The 25940-nt window shown below is 50.0% G+C and overlaps 1 long non-coding RNA gene across 1 annotated transcript in view; it reads left to right on the top strand.

Annotated features, from left to right (window-relative positions):
- Positions 1 to 8054: 8054 nt before the first annotated feature.
- Positions 8055 to 25940, top strand: part of LOC121134020 — a 33653-nt gene continuing 15767 nt past the window's right edge. The window contains exon 1 of the long non-coding RNA XR_005871021.1: positions 8055 to 8168. This is a non-coding gene — a long non-coding RNA (uncharacterized LOC121134020). The remainder of the gene's footprint in view (positions 8169 to 25940) is intronic.

Below are 25940 nucleotides of genomic sequence, written 5' to 3' on the forward strand. Positions count from 1 at the left end.
ACCCCCCTTAACTGACTCCTTGAGATGTGTTTGGAAGAAGCTTGCTGAATTTGGTGTGGTGGTACATATTTGTGATCCTAACCCTGTATCTGAGGCGGGAGTACTATTGAGAGGTGGGGGCTAGCCAAGCCAAGGCTATACAGTGACAGTTTTCCTTTCTTTCTTTCTTTCTGAAAGGGTTTCTCTGTATTGTTTTGGAGGCTGTCCTGGAACTCACTCTGGAGATCAGGCTGGCCTTGAACTCATAGAGATCCGACTGCCTCTGCCTCCCAAGTGCTGGGGTTAAACACGTGAGCCACCAACGCCCGGCTGACAGTTTTCTTTTATATCCTCCTTTTTTATCCTTCCTTTGTTTTATCTCTCTTATGACAACATTTCTTAAAAAATGCAATCAGCCAGGCTTGGCCAGCATGGACTACACAGAGAGTGCCAGGCCAGACTTTCCAATTCCCTTCCAGCCTGGCCAGTTCAGACTGTATGTCAGAGGAGCTGGAAGGCCAGATTCCTCTTCTTAGGAAGCAGGGAAACAGATATAACTAGACCTTGTCCTTTTGCCCAGGAGCCCAGGGAAGCTCCCTGAGGGTCTTTGGGTCAGGGGAGGCAGCCCCACTGCTGTCATATGACCCCATTAAGCATTAACAAGTGCATATTGCTTTGGTAACTACTGCTAGGCTGTTTCTGCCCCACCCACTGGGCAAGAATGACCCTGCTCAGCCTTTGGGGAGCAATCACCAGGTGAGCAGTTTCCATGACTCCTTTCCCACTCTCTGTGGTCACTGTTTCATTGGTCGTGTGCAGCAGGGGTCATCCCGGACAGAAAGGTCAGGACTGGGCATCACTTCCCCCTAAGTGCCAACTGTAGGCTAGGGATAGGAAAGGCACAAGCTGGTCCTGTGCCAGCCCCAGCATCTCACAGCCCTTCTGGGGCTGGAGAGGTTAATTTGAGCAAATCCCTAGGCAGCCACCTGCCAGGCCACCTGCAGAGCTCCCTAGCTTCAATAAATCCCCATTTGATAGTAACAAGGCCCCCGAAGGTGCCTGTCTGCTCAGCTCAGCCCCATAAACTGCAGGAATAAATTTTCTGGCTCCTCTTGGGCATGCTGGGATTCAATTACAGCTATAAGGCCTTGAACGAGGAGCCTAGCTTTGGGGCTTGTCTGGGTCTTCCCTTCCTCGGTGGTCTAACATTCTGGGACCTGAGTGGCCATGTGGGACAAAACCTTGATGGGGCTAAGCTTTGACCCACGGGGCTCAGTCTGCTCAGAATACATAAAGGAGGAGCTTGGAACCTGGCAATGCCACGCATGTTTACACAGGGTCAGCTGTCAGGGTACCTTGGAACTACCAGAGAGGTAGCTTACAGTGCTTCATGGGTGTTAGGAGCGTGCTCCCAAGGATGGTATTAGAAGGGAATAAAGGAATGAGTGTCAAAAATGGGGGTGGGGTGGGCATGAGGCAGAGGGAACAGCAGGGAAAAGCCTGGGGGACTCTGCAGGAGGGTAAATGGTGAGAACAGCTTCACACAGAGAGGGAGTGAGGAGACAAGGGAGGGCCAGGGGTCAGGGGGGACAGATAACAAGGTGGGACAGGAGAGGACAGGAGTTCAGGGACAGAGAGGATGATCTCGCAATGCTGTTCTCTATCCATCTGTCTATTTTTCTGAGACAGGGTCTAATGTGGTAGCTGAGGATGACCATGAACACCTGAGCCTCTTGCTTCCAATTCCTGAGATTACTATGATTACAGATGTGTACCACTGTCTTAGTTAAGGTTTCTATTGCTGTGAAGGGACACCATGACCATGGCAACTTTTTTTTTTTTTTTTTTTGGTTTTTCGAGACAGGGTTTCTCTGTGGCATTGGAGCCTGTCCTGGAACTAGCTCTTGTAGACCGGGATGGTCTCAAACTCACTGAAATCCGCCTGCCTCTGCCTCCCGAGTGCTGGGATTAAAGGCATGCACTACCACCGTCTGGCATAAAGGAAAACATTTAATTGAGGTGGCAGCTGGCAGTTTCACATGCCATATTCTGGCTACATACTCCATGCCATGATAATAATCTTGAGTGGAAGGCAACAGGAAGTGGACTGAGTGTTACATTTGAGCATAGGAGACCTCAAAGTCTGTCCCCACAGTGACACACTTCCTCCAACAAGGCCACACCTACTTTAACAAAGCCACACCTCCTAATAGCGCCATGGCCTGTGGAGGGCCATTTTCTTTCAAACCACTGCAACCACTATGCCCCAATTTTTCAAGACTGTATTTTGAGGACTTTGACTTTTATCCAGGCGCTGAGTCATAGAGGAGACAACTTCAATGCTCTGAAGGCTTGCCTCTACCCCTACCCCTCCATCTCTGAAGGCCTCTACCCCTACCCCTCCATCTCCATTCTCCACCCCACCCTCCTTAGCAGCCCAGTGTCTGCAGGTCTCCCAGATAAGACCTGGCTCCTTGTTCCTATTGACTTCTAGGTTTTCCAGGGCTGCTGTACTGGGCTGGTTTTGTGTCAACTTGACGGAAGCTAGAGTCATCAGAGAGGAAGGAGCCTCAGTTGAGGAAATGTTTCTGTGAGTCCGGATTTAAGGCACTTGTCTCAATTAGTGATCAGTGGGGAAGGGCCCAGCCCATGGTGGGTGGGGCCTTCCCTGAGCTGGGGGTCCTGGGTTCTATAAGAAATCAGGCTGAGCAAGTCAGGGAAAGCAAGCCAGTAAGCAGCACCCCGCCATGGCATCTGCACCAACTCCTGCCTCCAGGTTCCAGCCCTACTTGAGTTCCTGTTCTGACTTCCTTCAGTGATGGACTATGGTCTGGAGGTGTAAGACAATAAACAGTTTCCTCCCCAACTTGCTTTTTGGTCATGGTGTTTTGTTGCATCAATAGAAACCACCAGACAGCTGCCTTAAGGAACCTAATCACTGGAGATGTTTACTTAGGCATTGTGAAGGATGCCCTGGCTTTTTTTTTTCCCAGTATGTTCCTCTGACTAGACTGTGGTTAGGAGTCTGTCAGGTGAGCGTAATGCTTTGTACTATATACTCTCCACTTCTAGCCCTGAGCTGTGTCTTGATGGGTGAATGGGAGTAAATGGATGAGAGAGAAGAGAGGGAGGGAATGAGAGAGAACAGAACAGTGGTTCAGGGAGAAGCTGGAGGAGGGTCAGCTGAGAAGTGGTCCAGTTGCTAGCTAATGATGCACAAACCATCTTGGTGGCACCAAGCTTCTCATACTGTGTGGATCTGGAGTTAGGCTGAGCCAGTGACATTGATGGAAGTCACTTGGGATTCTCACTGGTGGGTGGATTGGTTGGGAGGGTCAGGATGGACACCATGTCCTGAGCAGCCTGGCCTGCTGGGTCTTGAAGCGATGATATAGTCCCATCTTGCAACAAGAAGAGCAATGAGGAGGACCAGTGTCCAAGACCGTGTTCAGGGCTGTGTCTCCCGTGGACAGAGGGGCACCTGACCCTGTGCCTCCTACATCCTGTCTCCTGCTCCCCCTCCACTGTTGTTGTCTAGTATTGGGCACTAGGTGGCTGCCCCCAGCTCCTATCTCACAAGGCTGCTCACAGCAGGTGGGGACTCCATGCAGTTTTCTCTAAGGTTCTGAAACATCCCTGGGATAGAATAAGCATCCTTTGTTAGGATGAACCTTTATTATCTGCTTTGATAATGACTCATCTGCTTCTCTTTCTGTTCCTTGGTCCCCTCCGCTGGTAGAGATTAGCACATGAGTGAAGGACACACTGATGAGAACAGTTGATGTCTCCCCAAGGAAGGCCGCCAACCCTCTGTCTTTCCCAAGCCTCCCACCCAGCCTGGCTGCTGAGGCCTGCTTGCTTCCCATGGATGTGCCTGAGTTTGGTCAGGGCCACCTCCTGGCCTTGGCAGCCTCAGGTGGATACTGGAAGGCCAGTTCTTTAAGAACAGGGAGCAGTGTGGCCTCACCTATTCCTGGGACATCTTTCCCTGCTGTGGCCTTGTCCTCAGCCCTACCCTGCTATCTTCTCCTGCCCTGCTTGGGCTTCCTGATTTTCATTCTACAGTGTGCTTAACAGTCACATTGTGACCAGCGTGCCCCTCATGGTGGTTGCTTTGACCCAACTCTGACTCAGAAGCTATGAGGGAACAGGTGGCCACTGTGGTCTGCAGAATTCCAGGAACACCTTCTATTCCCTCCAGGGTTTTATACAGGTTTCAGTTTTGGGGGAGCTCATGGCATGTAGTTTCTAGAAGCTGATGAACTCAAAGACAGCAAACCAAATCCCTGGAACCTTTATCTTGATTAAAGAGTAGTTGCCAAGCTAGAAGTTGTGAACTGCCAGGACCACCATGGCCTCATGACCCCACCCATCATGGTCTGATCCTACCTCTGCAAAGGTCTGTTCTACTTATCTAGAGGTCCACTCGTCCATTTGAGACCCCCTCATCTCTACTTTCAAATTTAAGTTACATAAGTCGGTTGTAAAAGGGCAAACTTGGTACATCTATTTTACCAGCCATGTCCAGAATCTACATTTTTGTAGGTACCTAGGGCATGAGGAGGAAGGGGGCTCCTTACTTAAAAGTACATGGTTCTGTCTGAGAAACTGGAAACATTTTGAGCTGGACAGGTGTGGTGGGCTCCCCAGGACACACACTCCTCTAGAACCATCAATGGGTTTGCTCACTGCACAGTGACCTCAGGCCTGTCTTTTCCTTTGTCACTTGGTCCACAGTCCTTTAAAGACTGGGTTGTGGATACTCACCCAGAGGGAGTTTTTTGTTTGTTTTCTTTAGGTCTCAGATAGCCTGGATCAGCCTCAAACTTGCTACTAGCTGGTTGCTACTTGTTCCTGTTTTCTGTCTCTCACAGGATCATACACACATAAATAAAAATAACAACAACAATAATATAAAATTCAGAAAAGGGAACCCTGTCACAGATTGCTACTACTTCTGAGACTCTTTTGTTTATAGTAGCCAGATTTTTTTGTTGTAGTGTTTTAAAAAGATTTGGGGTGTGTGTGTGTGTGTGCAATCGTGCACGAGTGTGTGTCTGCCTCCCCAACACCAGCCCCAGTATGGTTGGGAAAGTTGCCATGGTAACGGGTTATGAGGTAGATAAACAGGTTTCTCCATTCCCAGAACAGCTGGTGGGCAGGGGTGAGTCCATCTCCGGGCATGTATCCATGGTCCCATTTCCAGCTCCTGAGCGGTAGGGATTCCCCTGGCAGTCTCTGTGGCCTTCATCTCAGTGGATTACCTGTCTTTCTGAGCTAACATGCCACCCCCACCTCCCACACATCTTCCCAGTACCTTGGTGAAGGTTGGTTCATCAGAGTGTGATTTCTGCAGATAGGTCCTCCTGCCACTGTGAAGCCAATATTGGCTGAGACCTCTATTTCCACAGCAAACATCCCCTCCACCTAAGCCTACTTTAGCTGGTATCTCAAGGAACATTTTAAGGGACTGAATCCCAGATGCAAGGGGCTGGAGGACCAGGTGTCAGGGTCTTGAGAACTCCTGAACTCCGGAGTCTCAGTGGATTTCCAGGGTCCCTGATTTCTTTTTTCTTTCTTTTTTTTAATATTTATTTATTTATTATGAATGCAACATCTTGCCTCCATGTATGTCTGCATGCCAGAAGAGGGCACCAGATCTCATTATAGATGGTTGTGAGCCACCATATTGTTGCTGGGAATTGAACTCAGGACCTCTGGAAGAGCAGTCAGTGCTCTTAACCTCTGAGCCATCTCTCCAGCCCCCGGGGTCCCTGATTTCTAACAGGTTGCTTTGTATTTTTTCGAGATTTAATTTTATATGTATATATATATTTGCCTAGATGTATCTGTGTGCCATATGCATACAATGCCCAGAGAGACCAAAAGAGGGCGCCAGATACCTTGGAACTGGAGTTATAGACAGTTGTAAGCCACCATGCAGGTACTGGGAGTGAGCTGGAGTCCTCTGGAAGAGCAGTCAATACTCATAATCTCTGAGCCATCTCTTCAGTCCCATTTTTTTGGTTTGTTTTTTAATGGGCCTCAGATGTGACTGACCTGTAGCCAAGTATTCATGGTGTGTATTGGGTCGCTGTGGGCCAGGGGTCCTGTGGGTGAATGGGATCAAACTGCAGGGCTTCCTTTCTGGATCATACATGGCGTGGGTGTGGGTGTGGTGGAATTAGAGGCATGCTCCCGTGGTGACTTCTGTGGAACAACCTCTGCAGTCACCTGATGTCCATCTGTCTTCCTTGTTGGACCCCGACTAGACTAGTACATTTCTCTGCATGGGTTTTGATAGATGACTCAACCTCCGATGCAAGGGATCCTCACTCTGTTGGCACAGGAACAAAGAAGGCGGGAAATCATTGGGTAGTTGCGGTCATTTGTTAGTTCAAGTAAAAGGGAGCTGACTGTGGCGTCTCACACTGCAGTCTCAGCTCCTGGGAGGCTGAGGAGGATTACAAGTTTGAAGCCAGCTTGGGGGCAACACACACACACCAGTTGCAAGGATATATATGTGAAGGCAAAACGCTCGGCGCTCATATGCATAGAATAAATTAAAAAAAAAAGCTTAAAACAACAAAAGACAAACCCAATTTGAGGTTCCAGAGTCCTCCTATCCAAGAGGATTACAGGAATAGGAAAAAAATCATCAGGAGTCTCTAAAACATGTTCTAATCAGGACTGAGCACAGGACACTGAGGAAAGCAGTGCTTTCCCAGGGTTGTGAGGGATCTGGTGAGGAGGAGGAGGAGGAGGAGGAGGAGGAGGAGGAGGAGGAGGAGGAGGCGGCGGCTGAAGATCAAGTAAGTATATTAGACCAGCCTAAAATACTCAGGCAGGACCGAAAGCCTGGAAAGAGAGGTGAGTGTGTCAAACCAAGGAGGCTATAGGCACTTGGAGAAAGGAACTACACAACCAATAACCACAACTCAATAGTTTTAGCTGACTATAAGGTTAAACAAAAGGGGCTCATTGAAGTCCAGTGGGTTGTATTGGGAGTGGAGGGAGGTTAGAAATTCAGTTACTGAGACAGGAGGATCGCTGGACTATAGAGTGAGCTTAAGACCAGGCTAAGCAACTTGGTAATACCCTTGGTAATACCCTATCTCAAAATAAAAGGTGGAAAAGATGGGTCATCAAGCAATGGTTAAGTTGGTAAAGGTTCTATACCTGGGACCCACGAAGGGGCAGCAAATCCTGAAAGTTACCCTCTGACTGCCCCCCACTGCACTGTAGTAAACACACACACACACACTTGCCTTGTGGTTTGAATGAGAATGGCTCTCCTATGAGAGTCATCTCCATCATGTATTTATGTATTTGAATGCTTGGTCCTATCTAGTGGAATTGTTTGGGAAGGATTAGGAGGTGTGGCCTTGTTGGAGGTGGTATGTCAATGTGGGCCTTGAGGTTTTAAAAGCCCACCCCAGGCCCAGTCCCCCCCCCTGTGTGCTGCCTGAAGATCAGAATGTAAAGCTCTCAGCTACTGTTGTTATTAAACAATACCATTAGACAGTCCCTAGGCTGGGCCTTCAGAGATCCCCACCTGAGCCCTCAAAATCCCTTAGGTTGAACTCTCAAAGATTACTATATTAGAATGGCAAGGATTCCCAAAGTTAAACCCATAAGCTCCCCAGGCTGTATGGATAAAGGTCCATGTGGGAGTTGTTCTCGTAGATAAGGCAGCTCCTCTAGAGCTTCCTCTTGTCTCTCCTGTGACCTTCCTACCCATCCTTTGTTGTGTGGTAGCTCAGGCTCCAGGCAGCTCAGGGTGAAAATCAGGCAGCCACAGTGGTAGGAGCTTTAGGATGGAGCCCCCTCGCTTGTCCTACCCTGTAGTATTTACTAAAATCTTTTCCAGGGAGAATGTTCCTGCAGGCAGAGGATTGGGTAAGGGAGCAGGAAACAGTATCATGGACACAGTCAAGTGGCCAGCTCTACCTTGCATCACCAGGCACTGTTGTTATAGTCCATTAGCAGCAACCTTGAGTGCTTCCTGTAGGTAGGGCTGCTGTGTTACCAACAGCACCACAGTAAGCACCAATGATCCGTCTGAGACTCTGGAGGTGGGCCTTTGTGAGCAATGGAGTCTGCGAGGAGCCAGGATCCTGCTCAGATGAGGGTTGCTATGCTTACCCTGACGAGAATAGATACCCCCAGCGGAAAAGGAGGAGGATCAGGTAGGCCAGGCCCTGATGCAGCAGAGCACTAGGGAGCACTAGGCTTATGCCATTTCTCCCCTGCACATAAGAGTGTGCGCACACAGCGTTCATGTGGGTGTGGGTATGTGACATTGTATCCATGCAGCAAGCTATGTGTACACTTGTAAGGATACATCTCCTGGGTCCCCTGAAGGCAAAACCTGCTATGTTATGTGGAGAGGAAAGTGGTGAGAGACAGGTAACACAGATACCGTGCTGGCAGGGTGGAGGAAAGGTTTAGTGGAGTCCCTCAAGAATCCTAGGGTACAGCAGCCCAGCCCTTCAGTACCACTTGGCTACAGCTCCAAGAGGCATGAGCTGCTGGTCCTGGGCTCAGCCAATTCTGACTCACCCCACTTGGGCATCCCAGGAAGCCATGGAGGCTACCAGCAATGGAGAGGTCTACAGGATAGTGACCGCTGGATAGCTGCACTTCTTGCTTACAGGCCTTTGTTCCAGTCTCTCCCCTGTCCCTGGAAGAGGCTAGACCCAACAGGTTATGTCTGTAGGATGGTTAAGGGGTTCAGCTTGCTGTCCCTCTCTAGGTTTCTGCTTTACCACCAAGGTAATAGACTATTTCTACCCAGGAGAAAATGTGGTTCTAGGAAAGTTAATGATGCAATCCTATTAAAATCTAGTGGAACTTCTGGGAGAGGGTCTTATTTTTTTATTATTTTTTTATTTTTTTATTTTTTTTTACGAGACAGGGTTTCTCTGTGGCTTTGGAGGCTGTCCTGGAACTCGCTCTTGTAGACCAGGCTGGTCTCGAACTCACAGAGATCCGCCTGCCTCTGCCTCCCAAGTGCTGGGATTAAAGGCGTGCGCCACCAACGCCCGGCTCAGGATAGTTCTTTATTCTACAGTTTTCTCTGGAAATGCTCTCCTAGACACATCTAGAAGTGTGTCTCTGGAGCGGGGAGTTCTGAATTCATCAGGCATGGTAGTCTGTCCCTGTAATCCTAGCATTTAGGGGGTAGAAGAAGGAGAACCAGAAGTTCCGGGTTATTTGTGTTTATTTAGTGAGTTTGAAGCTAGTGTGAGCTAGCATAAGACCATATCTCAAAACAAAACAAACCAGAATAGGGCTGGAGAGATGGCTTAGCTGTTAAAGAGTTCTTTCTGGCCGGGTGTTGGTGTCGCACGCCTTTAATCCCAGCACTCGGGAGGCAGAGGCAGGAGGATCTCTGTGAGTTCGAGGCCAGCCTGGTCTACAGAGCGAGTTCCAGGACAGTCTCCAAAATAATACAGAGAAACACTGTCTCGAAAAACAAAACAAACAAAACAAAACAAAACAAAAAAGAGTTCTTTCTGCTCTTCCAGGGGACCCAAGTTTGATTCCCGCCTGTAACTTCAGCTCAAGGGGCTCTAACATCTCCTTCAGGACTCAGCTACTTTGTGGGCACTGAAAACATGTAACACACATACACACACACACACACACACACACACACACAAAACTATTTAAAAAAAAACCTTCCCTCAGATAGACTATAGACCAGCTGTGATTGCATTTGACTTTATCCCAGTACCTGGGAGGTAGAGGCAGGTGGATTTCTGTGAGTGTGAGGCCAGCCTGGGATACACATCAATTACCAGATTATCCAGAAAACCACCCCAAAACTATGCTGGCACTTAGTGTACCTCAAATCCCCATACAAGCTGACTATTATGGTGACAGCTCATCTGCTCCCCTTGGCTGGAGCTGTTGCTATTCAGGGGCTTGGTGCTGAGGTTATCTGAGGGCTCATGTGTCTTGTGGGTCATGCTGGCTTCCCAGAACTTCCCAGGGACATAGAAGGGTACCTATAATTGTTGTGGGGGTAGGCACCAGAGAAGACTGATCAGACATGGGTTAAGTCAATAGAAAGTCTTTATTAGCTAGTCAGTAACTACACCGGGTGTTTGGGACTCCAGTGTAGCTCTAAGCCTTTCTCAGGGTAGCTTTTAAGCATAAACACCATTTGGCGGCTTGACATATTTCAGTTAGCAAGAACAGTTAGCCAGAAGCCAAAAACCAAGGTTCATATGTTGTTTAGAGACTTTCCCATAACTATGAACTTGGATGGATAAGGTCTTTGTTTTCTTTTTGGCAGGTGGTGCTGTCTACATGTTGTATTTTTTTTGTTTTTTTCTTTAAAGATTTGTTTATTTATTATGTATACAGTGTTCTGTCTGCATGTATTCCTGCATTCCAGAAGAGGGCACCCAGATCTCATTATAGATGGTTGTGACCTACAATGTGGTTGCTGGGCATTGAACTCAGTACCTCTGAGAGAGCTTTACATCTGAACCATCTCTCCAGTCCTACATGTTGTATTTTATAGCACTTTAATCATGGAGTCACTGTGCTAAGGTCTGGGGCACTGTTACAATGCCTAGCTGCCTCTTGGTTTGAGTTCCATGAGTAACCACCCAGGGCTCAGTGTGTTGTGCATGGCCTAACCCTTCCTGTCTGTGTGCCTAGGCACCTCAAAGACTAACCCACCCTCAAGAGAGGAATTCTGCCCCCATTTTAGTGGTGTATGCTGGGTGATGTTCTTGGTGGAGCAGGTAGACTTGAAAATGGGTCTTTGCGCCGGGTGTTGGTGGCGCACGCCTTTAATCCCAGCACTCGGGAGGCAGAGGCAGGCGGATCTCTGTGAGTTCGAGGCCAGCCTGGTCAACAGAGTGGGTTCCAGGACAGCCTCCAAAGCCACAGAGAAACCCTGTCTCGAAAAAAAAAGAAAAAAGAAAAGAAAATGGGTCTTTGCTTATGTGGTACACCTAAGGCTGTCTGAGGTGATAAGGTTTAACAAAGGCTTGCTGGTCCAGAGCTGGTTTGGAAACACAATTACTTCACGTATGCTGAGTGTCTGCTGTGTACTAAATCTGAGGAAGTGGGGATGCTTCACAGAAACTGTTGTCATCACTATCTTCGTTGTATCTGGCCTGCAGTGCTCCGGCTCAGGCCTGCTGGGGGCGGACCTCAGTTCACAGTGAGGTCGGATAGACACAGAAGCTGACCTTACCGGACCCTGGAGCAGATGTCCTCTGGCTCTTGGGCCCTGTGTAGTCCACAGCTGTGCTTGTTTCTCTTGTAGTATTTCCAAAAGGGAGTTCTTCATTTGGAGTGTGTCATAACCCAGGAGACCTCGTGAGGCAGCCGTGGTTGGTCCCTTGCTGTAGCACAGGGGCTGTGGGTGAATGAACGCTGCTTTGCTCCTTAGGCTGTGGGTGAATGAGCGCTGCTTTGCTCCTTAGGCTCAGGCTCCTGGTTTCCTCACAGCTTGCTTCTTTCGCCCACCTCACATTACGGACTTCTGGGTTCCTGCCTTCAGAACTTGCCTCCTGATGGGTCTGCTGGAGAGAACACCAAGGCTGCAGATTCTAGCGTGGTACTGTGTAGTTGTTCTTGGGTGTCTGTCTATCCTAATTGGGCGACAAGAATGGTGAGGTGGCCTTGCATGAGAGATTTCGTTTCTCCTCCCGGCCTTGACAGTGGTCTTACCATCACCCCCACGTTACATATGCAGAAACCAGGTGCCAGGTTAGGTCACTTGCTCAGTATTGTACTGCGGCAACACAGTGAGGCCCATATAAGTGGGACAAAGTTCAGCTGAATGACAGCCTCAGGACCCTGGGTCCTTCTGTGTTTTACCCTAGAACAGTTCTCAGGAAGAAGGACCACACATACTTACCCAGTCCTTGGCCACCTGTTAGCTCAAGAGGCCCTGGCCGAATGGCTGGAGGTGAGATGTCCCCACATTACTATTTAGTTGCAGGTTGCTCAAATGAGACCTCTGAGCCCCATTCTGGTGGGTCCCGCACGGCTCCTTCACCTCTATGGAGTCCTTTTGGGATATTGCTCTCCAATTGGGGTATTGCTATTAAGAGGAGCATTGGACAAAGCTGCATAGACCCTCTGGCCATGACACAGGGCACACTGTCCTCAACTTGATCTCTTCCTTCTATCCAGGGTGGATTGCTGAGTACCCACATTCTCCTTGGGACTCTCAGAGTGCATCTCAGTCTGACCAGGGTATGCTTTCTACAACTCCATGGTACTGTCTGGCCTGAGAGCTCCCATCCCATACTGATTCCTCCCAGCTAACCCAGACCCATGGCTGAGAGGCCACGATAGGGCCCGCCTGCTACCTCCCAGCTTGTATCAGCCTCCTGCCTGCACACACTCCATGTGGACATCCCCCTCTTTCCTTCCTCCCTTGACTTCTGGAACTTCTAGAGTGAGAAGACAAGGTGGGCCGGGAGACTGGTTGCTAGTTGATGTCAAGCAGTGGCGGGTGCCTTGCTATGCTAGTGCAAGAAGGTAACCTAGGAAAATGTAAACCAAGGCCTTGCAGACCTGTAAAGGTCCTGGCATCTTGACCTGAAGTTAGGGAAGCCCAATCAAGCACAGGAAGAGAGATTGGAGCATCACTGTCTTATGTGGGGCAGTGCCGGGATTGCCTGTTCCTAAGGAGGGCATCCCTTGGGGAAGATGGTATGCTGCCAACTCTGCCTTAAATTTCTGCCCTGGAAACTAAATCTACGTATGACTCAGTTTCTCAAAGAATTAGCCTCTCTGTCTGTCTCCTGGATCCCGAGCAGATTAGCTCAGGTGATGCTTTGAAAGACAAGGTCATAGAGGAAGTGGGAACTGACAGAGATGAATTCCTGTCATCTGCCTGCATGTTTCCCACATAAATTCTTCATTGCATGCATGGGCTGTGACACAGCTGCTAAATCCCCCCTTCACCCTGGGTGGTTCAGGATAAATGTGTGTGGATGAATAAACAGGCGGGTAATCCAATCTCAGCCTGCGCTAAAGCCCTTTGTGCAGTTGCCCCGGGCAACAGCTGGAGTGGGGCTATTGTCTCTATCCTTAAAACCCCATTAGGAGCCCTCTGCCTTGCCTCTTCCCTAAAGCAATTAGTGGGAGGTTTGACTGGTTAGGGCTGGACGGGGGCTCAGGCACTGGCAGTCTGCCCCTGGTAGAGATTTCCTTATTTACTGACAGGAGGGCTGCTTTTGATTAGGGTTGGGTATTGAGCTGGCTGTGTGTCTCTCTGTTGAGAGCTCTGTCAGCCTCTGTCAAGCAGAACACGGCTTAGGGTACTCCTCCCATCTAACTCTTCTGCATGGGAGTGGCCCTTTTCCAGGGTGGGGCTAGGCTGTTTCTGTCTCCTATTGTGACAACCCAATCTTTATGCCAAAGGGTGGACACCTCTCACGTGCAAGTCAGGCCCTGTTGTATGTGGCATCGAAACATACAGAGTCTGGCCTGGCGCTGGTGGCACACACCATTAATCCCAGCACTCAGAAGGCAGAAGTAGGCAAATCTATGTGAGTTCAAGACCAGCCTGGTCCACAGAGCGTGTTCTAGGACAGCCAGGTCTACACACAGAAGCCTGTCTGGCTGCTTCCCACCGCTGCCACCATTCAGGCGTGGACCAGTGCAGTAGAGCTGCTCTCTAACTCTGCTTTCACTGTCGTTGGTGCACAGTTTCAGTGGCCCCACCACTCCATCTGCTGGTGCTTGCACCCTCTGGTGGTCCTTGGGGAGGCAGGAGGCAGGAGGCAGAGGGCTCGTGTTACTACTGACAAACAGAATCCCAAGGAGGGCTCTGCCTTCCTGCCCCAGCACTCTCATTCGGGGCCACAGGCAGTGACCCAGTTGAGAGCTGTCCTGTGTGAGGAGACATGTGTCCTCCCCCAGCTGCCATCAGAGGCTACCGCAGCCCCAGCTGACACCAGAACCTTGAACTCGAGGATCTAGCTGGACCCAACCTAGTTCCTAATCCTTGAAATGTGTGAGATGATTCCTATGTGTTTAATGCTGTTAAATCAGGAGCTATTAGTACCTGACCATCTTGTACCCCATGATGTGTCTCCAGCAGCCAAAGAAGTTTCCTTAAAAGACCCAATCACAGCTGGGCGATGGTGGTGCATGCCTTTAATCCCAGCACTCAGGAGGCAGAGGCAGGCGGATCTCTGTGAGTTCGAGACCAGCCTGGACTACCAAGTGAGTTCCAGGACAGCCTCCAAAGCCACATAGAAACCCTGTCTCGAAAAACAAACAAACAAAAAACCCAAAACAAAACAAAAAGACCCAATCACCTCACGTTTGTCTTCTGTTCATGCTTCACAGTGTCATCCCACGGACTGTGTCTTTATGACCACCCCTCCTGCGTCCAGTGTCCCTATCCCCTTCCCTTCTTTCCTCCAGCTGCCTTGGGCTGTTGTTTGAACACCCCAGCTGCTCCTGTCTCAGGGTCTTGGCACTGGCTTGTCCCTCTGCTGAGATGCTGTTCTCCAAGACCCTTGCATCATTCAGTTCTCACATACTTTAAATGACAGCTTCCCTATGGATCGTTCTAACCCTACCTTGCTAAACCCACGTGCCTCCAACTCTTCAAGAACTTGCTGACATCAGACTCTCTGCTGCCTCCCCTTCTGCAACCAGGGCATAGGCAATCAGGAGAGCAGGGATCCAGGCCCCCCGCCCCGTGATTTTTTTTCTCCCCTGCCAAACACCTCAGGCCTAGAGCAGTGTCTGATGTACAGCAACTCCCACCTCTGGTCTCTCCCTTTCCCAGAGCTGGTGAGTTTATGAGCCAGTGATTTTCACAGAGAGATGGAGGCCACAGCAGGGGAACGGATCCCTTCAGGTTCTGCAATATGCACAACCAACAGGAGGTCTTCATGGCGAGCCGGAGCTCAGGCAGCGAAGGAAGAGTCCAGACTGGGTTGGTTTAGCGTCTTCCCTACCCAACTCAGGCTGTGTACTATAACACCACAGAGAAAGCAGCTGTAAACATCAGGCATCGATGTCCCATGGTTCTAGGGGTTGGGAGGAGGTAGGTGGGAGAGAACAGAGATAAAGAGAGTCAGAAACAGAAGACTGAGAGAGAGAAGAGAGAAAGAGAGGAGAGACGGAGTCGGGAATAGAGGCAGATAAAGACACACACGGAGGGAGAAAGAGACAGATGGGGTGGGGTGGCTCTGGTCCTTCCCTCCTCCTGCCTGAGCACTCTCTGTATCAGATCCGAGTCCTCCCCTCATGGCCCCATCAAACTGTTGTAAGCTCCCCACAGGCCCAAGTCCAAATGCCTCATGGGGTCAGGGCTACCAGCTATGAGCGTGGAGCCCAAGCCTTTAGTTTGTGACAGGTTATCAAATGCAAGTCCCATTGACTTCCATTGCCACGGGTGGGGGCCATCTCATTTGGGCAGAGGGAGTAGGCGTGGTCTAGATGCTGACCCGAGGAGTTATAAGAGCTGTTCACAGACAGTTTGGTCTCCTTTGTGAGACACACAGAGGGCCATCTTTTATTGTTCTCCAGACATTAGGCTTGGCTGTGGACCTGCTTGTTGGCTGGGAGTGTGCTGTCAGCCTGGGTCTCTGGTCTTTAGTAGTTACAGAGAGCAAAGGTAGCCTGCTGACCCGTGGCAGGGTAAGACATATACCTTTATGTGCTCAGTGTACTGTGGGGGGCTATTTGTTACACAGCTCGGCATTACCCAGCTTGACCCAGTCTCATAACATGGATGGGGGGAGGGGTCTGTCTCTCTACTCCTATTTCATGGTACAAAGATCCAAAGCTATTTTACAGGCATGTCCCAAACTCCAGATTTTCTAGGTCCCTCAGAAATGAAAACAAAAACAAAAACAAAAGCAAGATGGGGGATGTCTGGGGAGGCGTTGCAAAGCTGGCGGACTCTCCTCTGGTGAGAGGGTTAGGAATACGTGTTCCCCAGGATTCTATCCCCAACAGAGAGGCAGATCACAGGTTCTCTCTTGAGCAGTAACCTGTGTCCAGCTGAGGCAGTAGAGTCCGTCCTCCACACCCCAAGCAGGAAAGGTAAAACTTCACAGTCCCAAAATTCCTGAGAACATACAAATGGGAACGTTACCAGGAGCCTTTGGTTCAACTGGCACTTCTACATGCTTTGAACAAATCTATAACATTAGTTGTGTGCTACTCATTGTGGTCGTGCTGTGTGTGAGTGTCTCCACAGAGGCAGCATGCTCCCCAGATGGTTCATTGGCCTATTCACACACCATTTCCATACATCTCTAAAGATTACCATTTTAACAACTTTTGGTAGATACCAAGAAGCAGTTACATTTTACAGTGCATAAATCTAATTTCCTCTGCACTCAATTTTCTCAGGCTTCAGAATCAATTTGGATCTGTCAGGATTTTATTCCAAAGTCTATTACTGCCCAGCCCTTTCCTTCCACCCCTATCCAAACTTCCCCCTTCCACGGACTCCATCCCCCTGAAAAAAGATGTCTTGCTGATACAAAGTAACAGCTTTTTATCTCTTTACAACAAAATCCAATTAGACCTGAAGGAGACTCACTGGGAGGCCCCCTGACTTGACACATGTCACATTCTACTCCCTGATAAGGGTTGTGTCCTTACTTGACTGGCAGGAAGGGAAACTACTGTACCCTGTAGGAGGATGTACTCTCTGGGGCTTCCTGATGTCTGTAGCCAGTTGACTCTGGGTATTTCCATGTGAGTCCAAACTGAATACCAATCACGTTTCAGTCCTATAAGCAGGGACTTCTGCTGGACCAGTTTATAGGTGGGAGATAGACACCAAATGTGTTAGTTGTCCCAGGGAGTGGCAGAGCCTTCACCTGTCACCACAGGCAGTTCCCACATTTGTTGGCCAACCTCAGCCGGGCATGGTGTATATACCTGGCCTTCTGCCTAAGAGAAGCTATCCTGATCTGCACTGAGCTGGCCAGTTAGCTTCTATCTTCTGCCTGTCTGGTGCTTGGATGGTGCTGTATTGGCCAGCTCTTGAGAAGTGTGGAGCTGTCTGTGTTCAGTCCAGATGGTTGTGAACTGTTATGCCGGTGCTGAGAACTGAACCTGGATCCTCTACAAGGGTTCTTAGCCTCTGAACCTGCTCTCTAGCGCCCCCACACTTTTGAGGCGGAGATTTACCACGAAGCCTCTTTGGCCTGTAGCTCCCTATATAGACCACATGGGCCTTGGACCACATTGGCCTTGAACTCAGAGAGATTTGCCTGTCTCTGCCTCCCAAGTGCCACCATGCCTGCCCCCTCCCCTTTTTGAGACAGGGCCTCTAAAATCCAGCTGTAGCTCAGTCTGTTCTCAAACTGGAGATCTCCTGGTTCCGCCTGAGGGTGCTGGAATCAGGGATGAGTCACACAACTCGTTTTTCTCTCCTTTGGTCTCACTGCTGTTCTGTGATGGCACACCCCTGACCAGGCTCCTGCACATCCTTCAGAACCCGCTTCCCCACCTTCCTGTCGCAAGTCTGCCCTTACGGTTCTCTCTACCCAGGCATGGGGCAAGGTCCTCTTCCACTCCATCTCTTTCTCTTTCTTTTTAAAAGGCCAGGTTCTACACTGTGGCTCAAGCTGTCCTGACTCTTGAATGAAGGGATTACAGGTGTGTGTTTCCACGCTCAGCTTTCCTCCCCGTTTCCATTTCCCATCCAGTGTGTTAGCAAACTCTCCAGGTCTACAGGGAGGCAATGTCCCGTGGGCTGCAGCAGGTACTCCTTTGGACTGCCAGCTCCTGAATAATGGCATGGAGACTTCTTATTAATTATGAGAGCTTGGTCTTAGTTTAGGCTTGTTCCCAACTAGCTTTTAAAACTTATATAGTAATCTACATTTTGCCAAGTGGCTGGTTACCTCAGTACCGTACATATGACTTCCTCCATGTCTGGCTGGCAAATCTCCCATCTCAGATTCTTTCCCAGTGTTCTATCTCTGTCCAGAAGTCCTGCCTAGCCTCTCCTCTCCTGCCTAGCTGTTGGCCATTCAGCTCTTTATTAAACCAATTGAAAGGTGTCTTAGGCAGGTGAGGTTAAATGGACACATTGTCACAGTGTGCAAAAAGGTTATAGCAACAGTGAGCCCTGGCCCCCCTCCTCCCCAGCTCATGCTGGGGTGCGGCTGTGCTGACAGGGTTAACATTTGCACCTCATTATAGCTCTCAGAAGCCCGAGTGACACTAGCCTTGAAGAAGCCAATTCCCAGGAAGTGGCAGGCCTCCAGTTCCTACAGGTCTCCATCTTCTACTCTCCCATGCATTTGTCTGAGCGTTTCTCAACCTGTGGATTGCCATCCCTTTGGGGGCCAAAGGACCCTCTCACAGGAATCACCTAAGATCATTGGAAAACGCAGCTATTTATGTCAGATTCGTAACAGTAGCAAAATGGCAGTTATGAAGTAACAACAAAAGTAATTTTATGCTTGGGGGTGACCACAACAGGAGAAATTTATTAAAGGGTCGCAGCACCAGCAAGGTTGAGAACCACTAGTCTAATAGCTCATGGTGGGAATGACCTGAACTCCATGAGCAGGCTCTGCGCACAGGACTGAGGAACCCCACGAGCCCAATGCCCCCACCCCAGCTCCTCCCCAAGGCTTTCCCTAAGTGGAATCAAGCCAGGAGGGGAACAGAGGTACTGGTGGGCTTCTGGGGTGTCAGGGTGCTGCTCTTTGATGTCCTTCATCCTGTCATGGTGCTTATTAAGCCAAGTTCCTGCTGCCTGAGTCCCAGGGATGGGCAAGGACACCGGGGAGGGGAAGGGGGAGGAGCAATGACATGTGAGCCAGCAGGTATCCCCCACCCCTCACCCCTGCATTGCTGGGTGTGGCTGGGCAGTGGAAAGGAGGTTGGTGCCCTCTTCTGACCTCTTGTGGAATTTTTTTCGACAACAGCAATTTTTTTTTTCAGTTCTCCAGGTTCCTAGAGACTATTTTTTCCCCTGGCAGAGGGAACCGAGGCCCACCGTCCTTGGCCGGCACAGACCTCTGAACTGACTTCATCTCCCCAGACATTCTCTTGAATCTGAATCCCCAGGTCCTCCCTGCTGACGAGCTCTGCTGTTGCCTTCCACTCTGTACTCAGCATGGGGAAGCTCTTGACTTCTCAAATGAAAATGGGCCAGGAGGTTCTTCAAAGGCCAGATGAGCAAAGGAGGGGTCTGGGAGACAGCCATATCCAGTCCTGCCGACTAGCTAGATTCCAGTTCCTTCCAGGTGTGTCTGGTATCTGGGTATCTTAGGCTGTGTTTAAGGACTTGAAGCCCCCAGAACTCATGGACAGAGACAGAGCCTCAGAGCTGCAGTGCACGATCAGAAGGCACATGGCCAGGACCCAACATGGCAGGCATTGTCTGTCTTGGGCTTCTCATACAGCTGCAGTGACCTGAGTTTCAGGTAGAGAGCTGGTCGTGGGGCTTGTGAAGGGTTGTTGGAGGGAGATGAGGCTGCCCTTCCCTCTTTTTGAACTCATACAAGCAGGACGGAACAGCTTACAAGGGGACCACTGAGGCCTGTCTCAGCCACTGAGATTTCCCTCCTCCCCGTTCATCAGCCTGACCATCTGCATCTGGGGTCCCTCTGACCAGCAGCATCACTGTTACCTGCTGCCTGGGTAGGGAGTTAGGGATGCAGACCTCCTAGACCAGGCCTGCATCTCTGAAAGCTTCATGTTCTGTGACTCCCATATTGAGCTGGGCTCTGCCAAGGGCCAGGATGGAACCCACAAAGGGTAGTCTTTGCCCCAGGACACAGCTGGGCCCCAGGTGCTCAGTTCTGTGGTTGTTGTATCCTAGGCTGAGGCTCTCACAGAGTGTGCAAGTGTAATACCTACTCATTAAAGCAATAATTTGCCCAGGTGGGTAGGGTAGCTTTGCTTGTGTGATGTGTGTGGTATATGTGATGTGTGGTATGAGGTTTTGCAGTGTGTGTGTGATGAGGGTGTATATGGTATGTGTGCGTGATATAAATGTGTGTGGTATGTAAAGTGTGTGATATGTGGTGTGTGTATGTATTGTAAGTGCCAGGCCAGTCTGACCTGCCTGAGAACTGTCCTCCCTCCTGATATAACATGGATGGGGCCCATGTGGTATCCTGCCAAAGCCAGTCTTCACCAGGACTTCAGACCCACTTTTCCAGACACAGCCGGGTGTTGGTGGTGCACGCCTTTAATCCCAGCACTCGGGAGGCAGATGCAGGCGAATCTCTGTGAGTTCGAGGCCAGCCTGGTCTACAGCGTGAGTTCCAGGACAGCCTCCAAAACAATACAGAGAAACCCTGTCTCTGGAAACAAACAAACAGACACAGCAGGATCTTCAGAGTATCAAATGGAGGTGACATTTAGGTAGAACGCCATGTTTCCTTTGAGTCTTGGCCTGCAGCTCAGGACTGCACACTGTTACTTTGATGAACTCTCACCTGCTTGTGACTGTGCAACCAGCAAACAGATTGGATGCTGCCAGTTAAGGACAGGTTGGAGACCAGAACAGTGTCTTTCTAGAGGAAGGCCTGGCCAGCACAGCTCTCCTCCCCTGGAGTAGATCTCTAGTTAGATGTTGGGAGAGGAGGGTCCCTGTATGTTCCCTTCAAACTAGAAACAAGAATCCTAATTTTCTTTAAAACTGTTAGGGTGGGTAGAGGCCTGGGCCAGGTTCTGGACAGATAGGGAAGCTGGCAAGAAATCTGAGATCTCAACAACTCCTGTGATCTGCCAGAAGCAGGCCAATGCCACTCTCTTCTAGGGGTATGGAGTTAGCACCAGGGACCTTCAGGAAAGGTAAGGGGAGAAGAACCTATGAACTCCAGGCATGTAGAACCAGATATGGCCACTAGGTGACAGCAGCACCTTTCATACCAGCCCAAGAAGCCTGGCCAGGAGGCAGGCAGGGAGGGGGTTGCCTGCCTTTCAAGCTGACAACAGGCCAGATGTGAGTAGCAGAGGCTTGACTTCCGGAGCAGCTGGAGGGCAGGTAGGGGGCTTCGCAACAAGAACATGGACTTCTTCAGGCTCCCGGCTGTGATGTGTGGTCCTTCCTCTTTTTTAAATTCCTGTTTTTGTTTGTTTGTTTCTTTGTGTGTTATTTCTTTCTTTTTTGTTATTTCTGTTTCATTAATTGCACACACATTACATGAAAGTGAAGAGATCTCTGTTTTGTGTGGTTTGAGGCCCTGCGAATGAGCACTGGACTTGTGTTCCAGGAACTTTCTTTAAAAACGATTTATTTTTATTTTATGTGCATTGGTGTTTTCCCTGCATGAATGTCTGTGTGATGGTGTCAGATCTTGGAGTTACAGTTGTGAGCTGCCATGTGGGTGCTGGAAATTGAATCAGGGTCCTCTGGGAAAGCAGCCAGTGCTCTTAAGGGTGGAGCCATCTCTCCAGCCCCTCCAGGCACTTTCTTGGGCCTTCTCACTCAGGGCTTCTTTGTTCCTTGTACAGATGAGCAGATAGCCAGACAGCCATTCAGGCTCCATCCAGCTCTGAGGTTCCCATTATCCCTGCGGTTTGGCAGAAAGACATGCCGAGGTCAATGCATGGACTTCATAGTTCTAGAGCCACCCTAGGGCTGTGATCTCCAGTTGCTCAGAAGCCTAGACCTGGCTAATGTCCTTGAAGTCCCTCTGTTCTTCAGAGAGAGGACATGAAATGTACCAGAAATAGTCTACACAAGTGGGGAGGACACCCCACACCTTAGTACCTACCCCAGAGCCAAGTAGATACCCATAGCTTACAATGACATTGAAGACCCCACCTGACGCCCGCTCTGACATCCCACAGCCCGCCCAACATCCCTGCACAGCCTGGCTTCCTAGGCAGGCAGTCTTCTTGGCAGAGCTGGGAACCTCACATAAAGCAGACAGCTGACATGAGCATCATGGGGCCTGTGGCTACATCTCTTCTCTAAGCTGCTGCCATTGGCCCAGAGGCAACACTTCATTTTGTTTGTAATTAAAAGAAGGTGCCCTTTAAAAATCACTCGCTGTTTCAGCATCTAGGCAGCAAATTATCTTAAAGTGGATTTTCTTTGTTCTGGGAAGCTAATTGATGGACTATGTGTATGCATAAGCACGCGCACGTGCGTGTATGTACATAGAATGTGCTTGGGGCTTCTCAGTCCTAGTCATAGGATATAGACATTCAAGGACTTTACAAAGACACAAAACTCCATCCATGCCTGCCCCAGAAATAGTGGCTCAGCTGGTTGGAGGGGCCTTGGCTCCCAGGAGGCTACGATGGGTATCTTGGGACAATCTTGACAGAAAGGACAAGGTCCTCAGATGCTTGGTGCATAAGGGGCCAGGCCCTAATGTAGAGGTCCCTGTCCAACCTTGATGCTTGAGCTAGGGGAGGTCCTGCCCTACCTTGGAGTTCCTGGTAGGCTCATCACCAGGCTGCTATCCTTGCTTTGGAGGCTCCATCCTAATCCTGACCCAGGGGATGAGAATCATGTTGAGCTCTGTCATTTGGAATGGGTGAGCAATCCCAACTCAGTCATCATAGGGGGTGTCACCTCTGTTAGGGACTTAAAGGACACGCTGAAGCCCCACCTTCTACTTCAGAGTGTGGCAGTCTTTGGGCATGAATCATTACAGATGAAACTTAAGATGAATTCAGAGTGAAGCAGCGTGTTCTGACCCAGAAGTCATGGGAAGTTGTATCAACAGACACACAAGAAGCTATGTGAAGCCGGAAGCACATTTGGGGGAATGCTTCTATAAGTCAAGGAACTCTAAAGATTTCCACATCCCGTAGTATCTCAGAACCTAGCCTGTGACCCTAATCCTGCTGCATAAAACTCCCACTGAAGTGGGCACTGTCTGGGGGAGGACAGAACCGCAGGAAAGGCCCTGTGGTTAGCAGTGGGCATTTCAATATCAAGGCTTGGCTTAATTTGTGTACCCTGGAAGAATGCAAATGCCGTCATGAAGGTGATCCTGCCCTCCAAACCCTGTTTTCTTGAGCTAGGGAAGGAGGTGAACTTTGAGGAGGTGGGTATGGAAGGATCCTCCCTTCCGTGATGGACAGGCTTGCTCAAATCCAGCGTTAGTGCACCTGTGTCCTGAACATCCCTAGTGGTTGCTCAGCTCAGCCCAGGCCTCAGTTGGCCTACAAGAGGCTGCCAGGTCTTCTCCAATACAGGTGAAGCCAAGACCTTGTATGAGTGAGGATGTCTCTGTAGTCAGAGAAAGCAGTTCACCTTGGCATTCCTCCTGCACTCAAGTCATAGACAGGTCCTTTAGAATGTCCTCAGCTACAGTTTTCACCTGGGGCAAGTGTACTTCACAAGGATGCCTCTAACTAACCAGGGTAGGTGCACAGTGCCTTTGGGCTAGTCAACCTTCAAATCTGCATTGCTGGTCTTACCAGAACCTTTCCAGGGCTTCTGACCTCTCATCCCAGCTGACCTATGTGCACCAGGGCCTGGAGCACGAACTTACAGGGACCCCTCTAACAGTTTTGTTCCCTGAGTATGGTGAAGGTTTAGGGGAACAAGGACACTCCAAATCCAAGAGACACACTAGTCTTTTTTTTTTTTTTTTTTTCGAGACAGGGTTTCTCTGTGGCTTTGGAGGCTGTGTTGGAACTCGCTTGGTAGTCCAGGCTGGTCTCGAACTCACAGAGATCCGCCTGCCTCTGCCTCCTGAGTGCTGGGATTAAAGGCGGAGACACACTAGTCTTATGCCCAAGATTCAGCAGTGGGAAGCAGCAGGCATGGACCCATGGGCGCGGCTGCCTTCCCTCCTTTTTCTAGGGTTCTTCCCACCTCCAGGAGTCCTTTCAGGTGGGCATGATGTACATCCATGTGTTCCAGGTGCTGTGGCTGGATTTCTCAGACGAGTTAGACATTGGCAGTCCTTGGGTAGGGTTTGGGTGGAGGCGTCAGGGACCTCGGTTGCTTCAGTTACACTGCATGGGCCCTGGTTTTCCTAGTACAGGGTCAAATAGATCCTGGCTCTTAGGCATGAGGGGCAGGAAACATGTGACATAGACAGCTCAGGGCAGGGCACTTCCTGAAATTGTTGGAGGAGGCTGTGAATATGGAGATTTGAGCCAACAGCTCACTCCCACGGCCTACCCTACTGAGCCCTGGCTTATCTCTTGTCCATGGAAAGGTCACTGAAGTGGGATGAAGGACTTTTCTTAGCAAACCCAAAGAATGTCATCTGTTGACAAAGCCTGGAGCCCTGGCAGTTAGGATCTGGGGAAGATCGGATATGACCTTCATGGCTCATGGCCTTCTCTTAGTACTGAGAGGCTCTCCAGAGGCTACCAGGGAGCACAAGCCTGCAGAGGGCAAGGAGGCCTCAGTGGTCTAGGTTTCAGCCTCAGTAGCTTTGAGAACCGTTGATGTTGGCCTGAGAGCATCCAATGGCTCCCTGAAGCTCTTTGAATTCCAATCTGTGAACTCCTTTCTCCCTGCCTTCCAGGTTGCTCCACCCATCCCCCAATAAAGTAGTGCTCTCATGGCTCAGCCCCTCCATGAGAGTTTTTTGGATGCACATCTTTAGGGCCTCCTCATGGCTCTCAGCTTATTGCATGCAGCCTGTGATCTGTCCTAGTTTGTGGACAGGACACTTGTCCAGTCCCCAGAGTTGTATGGCAGATTCTTCTACAGATACTCAGGGGAGAATGAGTTTTCTGCACATATCTTCCAGTCTCGAATCCAGCACTGGCTGTCATACCCACTCACTTCCCTCAGCAGAGCTACATCGCCCCTACCACCTGCTGGCACCGGTATCTTTTAACCGCCTTGCTTCTCTGAGGTGGTCTGGCCTGGTTTGCATGTCCCCTTCCTGTGTCTCTAGGGTGACCCTCCCCTCCTTTCATCTATCAACACGGGGACACTAGCACCCAACACCTTCCCCAGACGTCCAGCCCAGGTTGTCTGCTCTGCGTCTGATGGCTGGTGCCCCCTCCCAAGCCCCACCCGCGTGGAACTAGGTTCATCCATCACGGCTTGGCCTTTCTGCTCCAGTACACTTCACCTCAGCAATGTGTCTTCATAAAGTCATGGCGCCTTCGCAGTGATTCTTTCCTCCTTAACGCTAGTCTGTGGAGGGAGAGCCTTCATCATTCCTTTGACATTAGTGGCTCTGCAGAGGAAGGGGAAGCTGGCATGTCCCTGACGCCTGAGGACAAATGTGATTCCTAGAACAGGGAGGTGACTTTACTTCCCACGGCCGTGGAGTATTGTTTGGAGCCTGCAAGGCTGTGAGTGGGTCAGAGAGTGAGCAGTAGCCTGGTGCTTGCAGACCCATTCCATGCTGGCCCTGGCCTGCAGATCTGCTCAGATGGCCCTCAGCTTTCTTGAGCCCTGCTCCCAGGCCCTGAAGCTTATAACCCTGGCTACTGTCCACCCAGAGCCCCTGCTGGAGTAGCCCTGATGCCTTCTTGGGCTCAGCAGATCCCATTTGGGTCCTCTTCCAGATTCCATGCTGTTACGGATTGTTCTTTGTCCTGGCAGCCTGGTCCTGCGGCTGCTTTACCCCCAAATAAACACACAGACACTATATTAATTATGAAACTGTTGGTCGGTGTCTTGGGCATCTTATTGTCTAGCTCTGTCTTAATTATCAACCCATTTCTATTAACCTAAGTATTTCCACGTGGATTTATCTTACCAGAGAAGGGTGCAGACCTCTAACTCCTTTGCCTGCTACATGATGACTGCTCAGTGTCTCTGCAGAGAAGAGAGTGATTTCCTGTTTGTCCCTGCTTATATCCTGATTCTGCCCAGCTACGTCACTTCTTGTCTGTACAGACCTCCAGACCTCTACAGTTCGCTAGTGGCAAGTTTCTATGCAGCTGCGTCACTTCCTGTCTGTACAGACTCCAGACCTCTACAGTTTGCTAGTGGCAAGTTTGTGCCCAGCTGCGTCACTTCCTGTCTGGCCAATCAGTCAATCAGTGTTTTATTCATTAACCAATAAGAGAAACATTTACACAGAAGA

This window comes from Mesocricetus auratus, unplaced genomic scaffold (assembly GCF_017639785.1).
Source record: "Mesocricetus auratus isolate SY011 unplaced genomic scaffold, BCM_Maur_2.0 Super-Scaffold_100025, whole genome shotgun sequence".
NCBI lineage: Eukaryota > Metazoa > Chordata > Mammalia > Rodentia > Cricetidae > Mesocricetus > Mesocricetus auratus.